The sequence below is a fragment of the Ciconia boyciana genome, chromosome 1 (genome assembly GCF_034638445.1).
Source record: "Ciconia boyciana chromosome 1, ASM3463844v1, whole genome shotgun sequence".
Classification (NCBI taxonomy): domain Eukaryota; kingdom Metazoa; phylum Chordata; class Aves; order Ciconiiformes; family Ciconiidae; genus Ciconia; species Ciconia boyciana.
In genome coordinates this window covers 42,206,216-42,218,831 of record NC_132934.1, presented here as the reverse complement: position 1 = coordinate 42,218,831, position 12,616 = coordinate 42,206,216, and positions in this window count along the sequence as shown.

The window sequence follows — 12,616 nt, the reverse complement described above, 5'->3', positions numbered from 1 at the left end:
TGGAAATGGCATTATTTGCAAATAGCTTTTCTTTCTGCCCCTCCTTGCTCTGCAAACTGACATCCCATTATCAAGCATTTAAAAGTTTATACCAAAGAAAAAGTATTGACCTTCAAGTTAATGCTATTAAAAATGTAATTTGATTCAAATGAATGGAATTGAAAAGAATCTCTGCATAAAGTGCAATACTGTCTTAATTAACAGTGCATTAATGTGCAGAAGCAGAAGGTCAGAGGCATTAATGTATTTGCAGGAAAAGACTGACCAGAAGTCACAAATCCTTAAAATACTAAATGATTTTAAAACTCTGATTTTATGCAAAAGTCAGACACTTTATATACAAATCTACCTCAGCAAACAGAAGCAAAATCCAGCCACTCCAAATCATGTCAAATCACCTAAATACAAACCATGATCCAGTCTATCCTTTTTGACTTGTCCTACTGGCAATAATCCCTCCTGTTTTTCCCCCTTTTATCAGGTTTTGATGGTGCAGCCAGCACCGTACTGGGTGCAATATTAAGATTATCATTGAAGAAGCTGGGCAAAGCATATTCTATCAAAAAATGCTGACTTGACCAAACTGAGGTTTTGAGGAAATATGTAACTTGTTTTTTACTTTTTTAAGGAAACTAGGTAAACCAGAACTGAGGGGAATAGCAGGAAGGCAAACACATTCTCTTATGCTCTTCTGTAAAATAATGTTTATTTGGAGAAAAAAAAATAAAAGATCCCCTTATATGTGTTTTGTAATTTTTGCCCTTGAAAACTGCTTTTTCTTTTCTTTCTTTTTTTGACAGAGGATTTTCCTTTTTCATCCTATTTTAATTAACATTCTTATAGTTTAAACCCAGATTGAATAATTCACTCTTCTCAACTGTATTCCCTCCCATTTCTCTTCCATTCCGCTATTATCATAGTAAGTTAGTTTTAAGCTAGAGCTGTATCTTAGTCAAAATCTGCCTTCCTGAATGGCATAGCGATTTGATTTGATTGGACTACAAGAAGGGGCAAAGTATGTATTACCCTTTTTTTAATGTCTGTTCCAGTGATTGATTACTAAGGGTGTAAATTTATGCTTAATTTTGAATTTGAACTTGGGTTCTAGCCATTCATGCTTATTATGTTGTTGTCCATCATAGTATTTTCAGTCCACAAGAATATTTAGGCACTTAAAAATATCACTATATCTTTATGATGAACTAAAGCAGATTCAGTTCTTTTAGATGGCCGCTCTAGGGATTTTTGTCTACTCCTCAAACCATGCTGCTCCTAAGATGCTAAAAATTTAAGAAAGTCACTTATGTTCTCCTGGCCTGTGTTGCTGAGCTGCATCTGAAGCTTAGTAGCATATTAAACTTATTCTCTGTATTAGAACTATGTAACATTATAGTTACAAGCATTCTTTTCCACATGCTTTGGTCATCTTTGTATTGCCACAAGGCTGAAAGCAGTTGAGATCTAGAGCTCTTGTCATTTCTGTGTATGTCAGCTATTTCCTAGCTTTTCTCAGGCTTTCGGAATAAAATGAGCAGCGTTTGCTACCCAGATTTCTGTGCAAGAGCCCTAACAACAGAAGGTTTGGTTATATGAAACAATTGTTTTCTGTCCATTTTCAACTTTGAAGACAAGCAAATAGTATAACTTCCTATCAAGCATTTCTGAATATCTCAATTCAGAACAGTCGAAAGTCTGTCATGCTGTAACTTGTGCAAAATCCCCTTTAAAACAAGCATACCAGAACTGTATACAATATTCCATCAAATTTGTATATAAGTCAAGTCACTTCCTTGCACTTACTTATTTTTTAAAGATCCAAAGATTGCATTAGCCTGTTTTTGTCACAAAAGTACACTGGGCAGTTATGTTGAATTATTTGTCCATGAAGATATTTAAAATCTATACGGACTCATTGGTGCAGAATACTTTTTTTTCTGTGCACAGGCTGCATCGACATCTGGCTGTATTAACATTTTTTTTTCCTGATAGCTCCCAATTTACAAAGTGAAGGAGGAACTGCCACCTTGGTATGAATGGGAAGGGAGAACCTCTCTGCATCAAGTCATATTCTCCTGTTGGGTCACAAGATAGAGGAAACCGTCCCTGGAAATCACTCTCCTGCTTCTGTGAATCTCTTTTTGCAAGGATTCATCCTGACCCATAGCTCTGGTTTAAATTTTGTGAGTTGAATCTGGGCTTTCAGTGTGTCAACAAGCAAGACTGAACCAAGAACATAAGCTAGAAAAGTGTTTAGTTCCATGCTTTGTCTTTTCTAAGACAAAAGGGAAGCTAACAGCAGGATCAGGACTCCAAATTACCAGCAATTTGGTTTCTATTCTGCTCTGGCAGCAACTGCAATTCTGTGTTTCTTCATCTTGAGGGTTTGTGACCAAGCTACAATTGAATCCTAGATTGTTAGTAAAAATGTCTATTCATAAATGCGCACCTTCAGTATTGTTAAATTGCCAATAGGTGTTTTAGATTTCTGCTTAGAATTTCATGTCTATTACAGAAATAGTACTTTCATAGGAGATAAAAGCACTATTGGTGCATAGAGTTGTAATGATTCTAGTGACATAGAAAAGTGTCTGAGAGCCACGTCTGATAAAGGTGCTAAAAAGCAGAATCACTAAAAGTTACAGAAAAAGCTGCAAGCACTGTGATACCTATGGTGGTATTTTTTCCTTAGAATTAAGAATGTGGAGCAGATTCTTTAGACCCTAAGGACCTGCTAGGCACATTCATTTCACTAGTCAGCTCTGCAGAAAATAAGGGTATATTTTACTCTGCAAACAATCTGCGATCAGCAGACTCCTCAGTTAATACCTCTTGTCAGCATCCAAAATGACAGTCAGTCAAAGGGGAGTATCTATGGGGCAGAGGGGAAGTGAGGGCAGGAGACAGAATATGCAACTAATTTATCATTCCAAGGATGTCAGACAGTCTCGCAATATTTAGCACTAAATCTGTTTTTGATAGCATGTTATTTTTTAAAGGAAACTTTTCCAGGGAATTAAAATGTCCCCTTGCTTCCTGCTAAGTGAAGGTACTGATTTAGTCAGGCTTTCCTTATTTAAATATAATCTCACTTTTTCTCCTTCACCTGTTCCATGTGAGATTTATTAGACTTCATGAGTGACTGGTATTACCTGAAAAACGGATGCATTCTACAGAATAAGCTCCTGGTGCTTCATGTCGCAGGCTTAAGGTTACTAAACCTCCACATACACTAGACAACCAGCAAATTAAAGCTTTGACCAAAATCAAGTTCCCTGATACTGCAGTAGAAAAGTTAAAAATGAATTATTTCGATATTTGTAGTTAATTCTGTTAAGTCAAGCTTTGTTTTGACTAGAAATTACATAGCTAATATATTTAAAAAACTAGAATCTTGTTTGTTATTTTTTTGGCATTACTTAAAATCCTCTAGAATATTTAACAACATGTGTAATTATATGCAGGACTAATTAGGAATGGCCCAGTTGTGCCTTAAGGCATACTTTCAAAAGACACCAGTACCTATAACTGGGGCCAACTTTTAAAAAAAGCTGTGTTCTGGCATAGATGTAGATAAATTGTAGCAACAAACAACAGCAAGAGGAGGGCAACGGACAGCAGAAGGTAACAAGTGAAGAGGAAAAAGAGGAAGAAAGCACATCAGATTCATACAGAAGATTTTACAAAATAATCAGCATAGTATTTTATGAAAGCACTCAAAAAAAATTTTTTTTACATCAATATAGTTGAAAATCTTTGTTAAAAACACAAGTTGAATTACAGTAAGGGAAGTTGAACTTGCTTTCTTCTTTACTCTCTTCCCAGCATATGGATATAAAATACCAGACTTCAAACATTTTAAAATTAGCAAGGACAATAGAAACATATATATAAATATAAATAAATATATATATATATGTGTAGAGATGGACAAGAACTTTAATGTGCATATTTAGCACTGAATCTTATCTATCCTAGGTCTCAGTTTTAATGTGTGCCCACAAACCATGTCCACAAAATCACTTCTTTTATTAGGGGAAAAACTGTATATTAAGAGAGAACACAGTATTTTTGTGACTGAATGTAGTAACTAGATTTGGAGTCCTTGAAATCATCATACTGAAGATGGAGAAAGTTAATTAAGTTCTCAGTAGCAGAAGTTTAAAAAATGTTAGAAAACATATATAAAGAATCTTCAGTATGGTGCCTGAAAACATTTGGGAACAATTTTTAAGGTGCTAAAGTACTCTGTCTCAGTTTGAAAGCCAACTAAAAGAAAAAATATTTATTTAAAGATTATACTAGGAAAATGGAAAGTAATCTGACAGAATCAAATGTTTAATTTAATTATTACTAACTCCACTTATCAGGCTTTATGCTAAAATTAGAACCTATTTTTAAAGAAGATTTTTAAAGAACATTAGAATATAATCCTTGCATTGATATACTATTTAGTGAATAATTGTAGGACTGAGTAGTTGAAACAGAATACTAGACTAGTCCTATAGTTTTGCCTACTACATTGGAATTTGCTGTTATGTTTTCTTACTAACCAATATTATTAGCGTAAATGAGTTCAGTCTTGTTTATAAAATATTAATCATTATTTTTAATAAATTTCAATCTGCCTATTCCAGTCACGTCCTTGATCCAAGATTTACAAGGAAAAGATTAACCAGGCTAAGCATTGCTCCTTCATAGATGCAAATGTAAGACATCTTAGAATATTATTGGGCTTAAAAATCTATTTGTGGAGAAATGGCAGTTGATGACCAAGAAACAAATTAGTATTTGCCAAGTTAGCCCAGGAAATCTGTTAGAATTAATGATTAAAATAAGCTGTATACTAATAGTTAACATAGTGATGAAGACTCTTCCAAAACACTAAGAAAACTATTGCATATCCTTCTATACAATGATCTTCATTTTAACCAAATAAGGCATCTTATAACAGGGATCTGGTTTATTCATGGAGCACCACTTGCTTTATTCAGTCTCATCATTGTGTCCAGCATTACCACAGATTTCAGTAAAATGCAGAGTCCCAGAGAGGAAACTATCTTAACATTGTCCAATACAAAGAGACAGGCTGATACTTGTTTGGGTTTATACTACTAGAGTACAGTACAGAACGGTGAAATTGCTGTAATATTGGCAGAGTGAGAGAAAAATGTTCACTACCTGGTCTGGTCAATAATGTAACAGAGGGATGCGGCAACTGGTATCTCAGTGTGTTTTAGCTGTCGGGCATTCAAAGTGACCAATGTTAAAGAAGTAAGGTACCGGGATATCACCAGTTACTCTGCAAAGCTCAGTGCAGAATTCTGAAAATGAGTGGTGAAAGGAAGATACCAGTTTCCTGTAGATAGACGTTAAACTCATGCTTTTGTCTGGCTTCTTCTATACATTGGAACTTTATACATTGAAATGAGACTGAAAACAAATGGTCTGGGTGATGTTTCCACTATTACTCACTTCTTTTAGGCATCTTAGGTGGGAATCAATTTGTCTAACTTTAGATTTCTACAACATAGACATCTAATCAGGCTAGGCTCAGTGGAGAGAAAAAAAAACACATTTGGGGGCACCTCATCTGTTTTAGACTTTAGGATGAGAAGAATGATACACAGAAAGTGCTTATTTTTCTCCAGCAATTACAAAAGGGAGAGAGCTCAGATGTAGACACCTACATTGTAGACGTATGCATTTGGTTAGATGAATTCCACTCTTTCTGTCTTTTACAAGGAAGGGGAAGACAACAGCAAACCCCTCCTCTTTTGTTTCACTGATGAGCATGTATGAGGCACTATATCATTAAGCAATTAGTCTTTTAACAAAAGTAAAACATGGCATTAGCTTTCCATGTAAATCGAGCTTCAGTAAAAAGGGTGGCTTACTGCACTTGCACTAATATATTGAAGAGTGATCATGAGCACGTACCACACTGTACAGCAAGGACCTTGCTTTAATTGAATTACAGAAAAACAGTGTTACATGTGAAGATATTTTTGAAAGTGGGCTTCTCTGGCCATGTTTTTCTTCTATAGAGAATTGCACAAGAAGACTTTTGGCCACATAGCCATCTGGTACAGGTGGTAAGAACATATTTTTTCTTTATTGGCATGGAATGCCAGGTCATTGTCAGTATTATTCAGCCTCCTGAGTGCTTCTCTGCTGAAAATGGCAAAACATTACAGTCCTCTCTCCAGTCTTCTGATTTACTGTTTGTTTGACTATTGACACCACTACCCACAATGTTAGCATAAGGATTATGTCAGATCAAATGTCTGCATATTCTGTGTCCTGGATCATCTTGTTCAAAAATCTATTCAGCCTGCTCAAGGATTTGCAGCCCAGGTCAGAAATTAAGCGTTTTGAGTTTCTTAGATGTTCCTGGTCTGGCCATGATTTCACATTTGGGAGAACTTAGTGGCTCTTGGTGCATGGCAGAAAGTAGCTTGGAACCATTTGTACCTACTCTCGAGGCTGTATTTCTAGAACAGAATTGACAGCTGTATTGTTTCCAAAATCCAAATGTAATCCTTACATGGGTTGAAAAAATGACAGAAAAATCATGGAAATAGAAATCACCCAAGGTCATGAGCTTAAAAAAATACTTCTGGATTTTGAAAGTTCCTGAACCCCAAATTTCTGGAAGAGTATTCTGGGGATGTTGCCGTACATGGTTGCTCTATCCTTACATTTTGTAGGACTCTGGTATTGTCTTGTGTCAAAAATAAGGTAAAGAGGAGGGGGAGTCCTAGATGCCTAGACCCTAGGCAATCCAGGGTAGCTCAGAGGGCTTCACATGCCAGCAGTCTCACATGTTCCCACTGATCACCTCTACTGGGACTGTGCAAAGGCAGATTAGGGCTGCTTGTGTCAACCCTGTGCTATGTAAAAGGAATATCTCAGGGACATGCATAAAAGGAATTTCTCAGGGAGTTGTTCTGGGTCCTGCCTTATTCATATCACAGGCACAGCAACAGAGCACCAGAATTTGGCTTGCTATTTTTAAAATGCCTGTAAATAAATGCTAAATATTATCATTTTTTGTTGTTAACTGGTAACTGTGGACCTGAACCACAAAAACTCAGCCAGACTTTAAAACACCTATGTTTCTATCAATTTTAAGTCATGCTGCCAAGTCACAGTATTTGATGAAGTGTTCTGAGTTAATTAAAAGTGATAAAAAAGAAAGATTTTTTTTCTCTGATAATGTTGTTCTCTCTTTCAGCTAACCAAACTAAATGCTTGACCATGTTATTCGACCTCCTACAACCTGTCACTCATCCTGAAAGAAATGTCATTTTTTCCCAACAATCACTCAAGATTCTTGGACATATGGTGTCTCCTTCTGTAATTTCATTTGATCTTGATAAAAGTCAAACCATTAAAAATGTTTTTTTTCCAGTAAAAAATAGCCCCAAAGGAATGTAATATTTGTTGGAATGGTACACCAGTATCATCACATTATCAAAGACTTAAATACTTGAGACGAAATGGTGTCAGGTGGAGCTGGTTAGAAGTTTTTCAGCTTACTCTTCTGATTTAAAACAAGCTTGACTTTTTTTTTCTTTACTAGGGTACATTACAATTCATTGTCTTTGCAAATGTGTTTGTTTTAAGACTGGATGTTTTTTTCCTCATAAATGGGGATAGAACATAGTGTTGCCTTTACCTTGAGAACAAAGTGTGCAGTTGATTTCTTCCTGATTCAAGGGATTGTGATTTGACCTGGATCACACAGACATACTGGATTTCATTTCCAACTACAAATATTCTTCATGAACTATCTGTGAAATTCCATATGTAGATGATTTCAAAATAAGTAACAGGGCAGGGCTTTTAAAACAAAAGCGTATATTGCTGACATGTCTTGGTGGTACTATAAACACAAATACTGTGGGTTCACTTGTTTTGACTTAGCATACTAGTTCTCATTTATGCCCTTAATTTTCTTGGTGCAGCACCCATTTAAATCATTAGGTAGCACTAGTGTGACAGAAGAATTCATGGCTTTTGAAAGATTTGTTAGTCAGTTTAAATTACACCTCAATGTGGGATTCTTCTGGATGATTGATTTCACAACATTTCAACTTGCAGTATAAAAAAAACCCCAAAGACAATGTTCTGACTGTCCTCAATTAATCTTCAAATCCTTCAATGGGGTTGACCTAAACTACAAAGTCACTTGCTTGCTATGTGGTTGTGATATCCCATGGCTATAACAATGCAATTGTTAATCTCAAAAGTGAAGTTTATATACAGAAAACCAGCACCGGGGCCATGATTTTAGAACTCGCTTCCTTGATAGATCATGATAAATTAGAATGACCTCAAACTTTTTTATCCTAACTTTATAGTAACTATGTAATAAAAAACATTCTATAAATCACTTTTTTGAGAATAAAGGATGTAGGAAAAGCTGCAGAGATTTTCCTGTATGTGTTTCATATGCACAGTATGATATGATATGATATTAATTTTGGCTCAAGAAATTTGGATTTTGAACAGCAGACAGTGGATTATGTAATTAAACTGAATGCAGTGAAAGTTTTGATAGAAAAGCAGGGCAGGGTCTCTGAAGAAATGCTGTAGTGTCCCTCAGTTCTTCGGGAGAGCTAAGGAGGAGACCTGGAGAATCCACACATTGCTTTAATCATTCTACCCGGCATCTGTTCTTGGCGTTGTTTCATAAGAAATGTGTATTCATGTAGACAGAGTTCCTCGTAAAAACAGATTGCCTCCATGTTGTTCTGAACCATCTCTGTTTTGGGCTTGGTATCTATAACAGAGAGACAAAAAAAAAAAAGAATTGTAGGATTTAAAAAAAAAAGCCAAACATGCCATTTATTGTTTTTCTGATAAGATAGAGATGTACATGGCTTTTGCAGTGTACTACCATCTAACAGTATAAATTGTTATGGGAAGGTCTGGTTTGTTTTACAAAGATAGCATCTCCAAATAGGTGTCTGTGTCTTCAGTAGATTCCATTTGTCATATCACATCTGCATGTTCACTGAATGTGCTTTGTATTACTGCTCTGAAACTATTCCATGTTACCACTTGTCAGTATGAAAGAGTTACTTAGCATCACAAAAAATCCTGAGTTATTGTGCAGAAAAACAGCAAGGAGGCTGCTGTCTGTCTTCCTGAAGCCAAAGGACAGATCCTACAAAAGCCAATTCTTTCCCTGAATTGAGGCCAGGAATATTATGAAAATGCATCATTTTTGATTTGCACAAGAAGCTTGTTTCAGGGTGAGAGGTTACAGGAGATATCTTGGTCTGGTATCTTGAAGATTCAGCCTTGGGAAGATAGATGGGAAGTCTCAGGTGGAAGGCTGAGCGAGGCCAGCAGACAGGAGCTCGGTAGCCAGGCGTGAGAGCCAGCAGTGGCTGCTGTGGTGCCAGGACAGCAATGTATGGAGCTTGCCAAAGAGGGAGACGTAGCTTCTCAGAGAAGACCTTCCCCAGCTTGGCATTTGTGGCCTGTACTCTCATTTCAGAAGGGAAAAAGGAATACTGCTTTATGATGGGCTGGAGCTTTTGCATGACTCATTCTTTTAGATCCATCGGGCGAATTCCTCGTGCAAAGGTCAGGGAGCCAGCTGATGCTCTGTCAGTCAGATGGAGAATAGCTCCTGAGGATTGTCGATTAAACTTGGCTGCGTCTCAAAACCTCTGGGAAAAGCAGATTCAGCCAGCAGAAAAAGAAAGGACTGAGAACTGTGGAGGATTTAAGGTAGCAGTGGCTCTATTGTCATGTAAGGCTGAATTGCCAGAATAAAACTTGATTTTCATCATATTTTACAATGCACTGATTGTATGGAATCTATCAGTGCAACAATAAGTTATGCCTTCAGCATGATTATAGCACATCTTGTATAAGTGACTAAATGAGAAGCTAAAATTGCTGTGGCATAGGGATTTATATTACAATAGACATTTTTGCATAATGCTATGGTGATGCTTCAGCTTTCCCTGACATCCACGTCTTTAGAACATCTTGTGAAAGGACTCTGAATTAATACTGCCACTAGAGGAGGATAGCATTGACAAGATGGGAGTAAAAGAGATGCAAAAATAGACAAGCCTTTAGCTCCTCAAAGAAGGTAAAAGGAAAATGGAGAAACAGCTTAGTGACATTAAAATTTAGGATTTTATATGTACAAGAGATGTGTAGAACGGAGAAAGATTAGAAACGAAGTTTGGATTTTCAGTCAGAGTACTCACAGACACGCCTCCTTTCAAGAATGCATTTGCTTGGCTTGCTACTGTTTGTTTTCAAACCAGCAAGGCATTTAAACACTCAGAATTCATGAGTTTAAAGACAATCCTTCTCCAAAGAGTTTCCAGTAGAAAAGACAGATTTCTGCTCTGCTCCATATAGATGGAAGGACGGTCTGGGAGACCAAAATTTGGGAATGTTTATCACATTCCCTGAACTATATCTAAACTCCTCATTATTGAGTTATTAGTGCTGTAGTGAACATTTAGATGCAATTAAGGAGATGGGAAATGTGTCGAGTTTATTAGTGCAGCATCTTGCAATACAGGCATGCTTGCAGCTAGTGAGGACGGCTTCCAAGTAAAAAATAGCAATGATGTCTGAATGAAAAAGAGTTTTATTTCATTCTTTTCTCACTCTTTCCTTGTGAAAAGAATGTGACAATTCTGGGTGAACACTTTAATGCTTGAGCCCTAGTAGGAGAAAAGAGAGGAGGAGAGAGAAGGGAGGAAAGGGGAGGGGAGGGGAGGGGAGGGGAGGGGAGGGGAGGGAAGGGAAGGGAAGGGAAGGGAAGGGAAGGGAAGGGAAGGGAAGGGAAGGGAAGGGAAGGGAAGGGAAGGGAAGGGAAGGGAAGGGAAGGGAAGGGAAGGGAAGGGAAGGGAAGGGAAGGGAAGGGAAGGGAAGGGAAGGGAAAAGTTTGTTCTTATAGTGGTTAGAGTAATCATGTGGGATGTTAAATCATTACATTACCCATGAGAAGATTTTAACATTCACTTCCTGTGATTGGTAGCTACATCCAGCAGAAAATTGTTTTATGTATTTGAGGAAGTGTTTCAGGTGCTTAGATATAGGTGCCTTGTGCCATTGCAGATGTCTGAGATGCCTGAGATAGCCCTCAATACGTGTACAGGTGGCTGACAGATACATGGTAGGAACATGGGGGGGACATCATTTTCTAACATGGAAGCTGGTCCTGGAATAGGCCCTGTGATTTCCTGTCTTTGGGGAGCATGTACCAACCGGCAGCTGTAGTGTTGTTTGTAATAAGAACCTTTCCATCTGGAGCTTTTGCAGTTTTAAAATAATTAAATACTCATTGATCTAGAAAGTAAGAAACAGAGAAGCTTCCAGACTTGTGATTAGGGGACTCAGTTGAGAGACAGAATTCCTGGATTTCAGGCACTGCTGGATGCAGATTTACCAGAAAGGGGGCACTAAAAGCGGGGGAAGACAATTAACATAGTGTCTGCTCTCTTTGGGAAAGAGGAACCATGAGCTCCTGGTGTGCTGGAGGATGGTCACAGATGTGGTGTGATGGCTGTTGTCCCCTTCCCAAACCAGAAATAGTCAGCAAATTGAACTTGCATTTACTGATGTCTAAAGACCTGGCCAAAGTGCAACAAACTTGGTTTTCACAAAAATAAAGCACTATCTCTACTAATGAATCCTTCTAAATTTCTGTCTTGGGGTGTTAAAAATGAGGACGTAAACAAAGGAAAAACTAAAGGCATGTGGCTATGGAAAACAGAAAATACAGGAGTATATGAAACCTACTGGAACTTTTTTTTTAGGATAAATATATATCTTATTATTTTTCTTTTAACTCCCTTTTGCCCAGTCTTGGAAGTGAGATAATTATACATAGCTTTGAGGTTAGCCACATACGCTAAGCAACAGAAGGCAGACCTTGTTTTCAGCTTTTGTAGATGAACAGAGACATTTCTCAGATCTCTTTCTTTGACTTTGTACTGAAATGAGAAGCACGTGGGTAGAACGAATCCAAGCTACAGCCATGTAGCTAGCAATGGTCACTTGAGCATAGCTGATCAACTACTTCAAAGCCTCATACCATGTCTTTCTTCCCGAAAGTCAGTTATTGACAATAGTAATAGCTGGCAGGATCTGGCTGTTCAGAATCACTGGCACCTCACCAAGAAACAAAAAGTCTGTTTAGAGTGGATTTGGATGTATTGTAAATGAAGCAGAATATATCACGCTTTAAAGTCAAGGACAACTGTCAGTTCTGCAGAGGGTCTAGATGAGGCAAGGAGGACTTACACAATCACTCAAAATTGTAAACATTCACACCTAATAAGAAAAGAGGCCCAGCAGCAATGAAACATGAGATTAGCCCGCCAGCAATTATCCCAGTAATAATACGGTATATGTTTCTTCTTTACTGCTCTTGTGTGGATTACAAATGGATTCTAAAGCAGAGCTGGATAACCCTAACAATATTGTACTTATACTCAGTTTAGGAGCAAGCAGGAAAATCTACAGAGACTCCAAGACTCACTGAGGCCCTTGCTCGGCCTTATAGACAGGAAACAATAGCAACAAAACATTAAAAGCTTAAGAAGGAAGAAATAAAACCTGAAAAAAATCA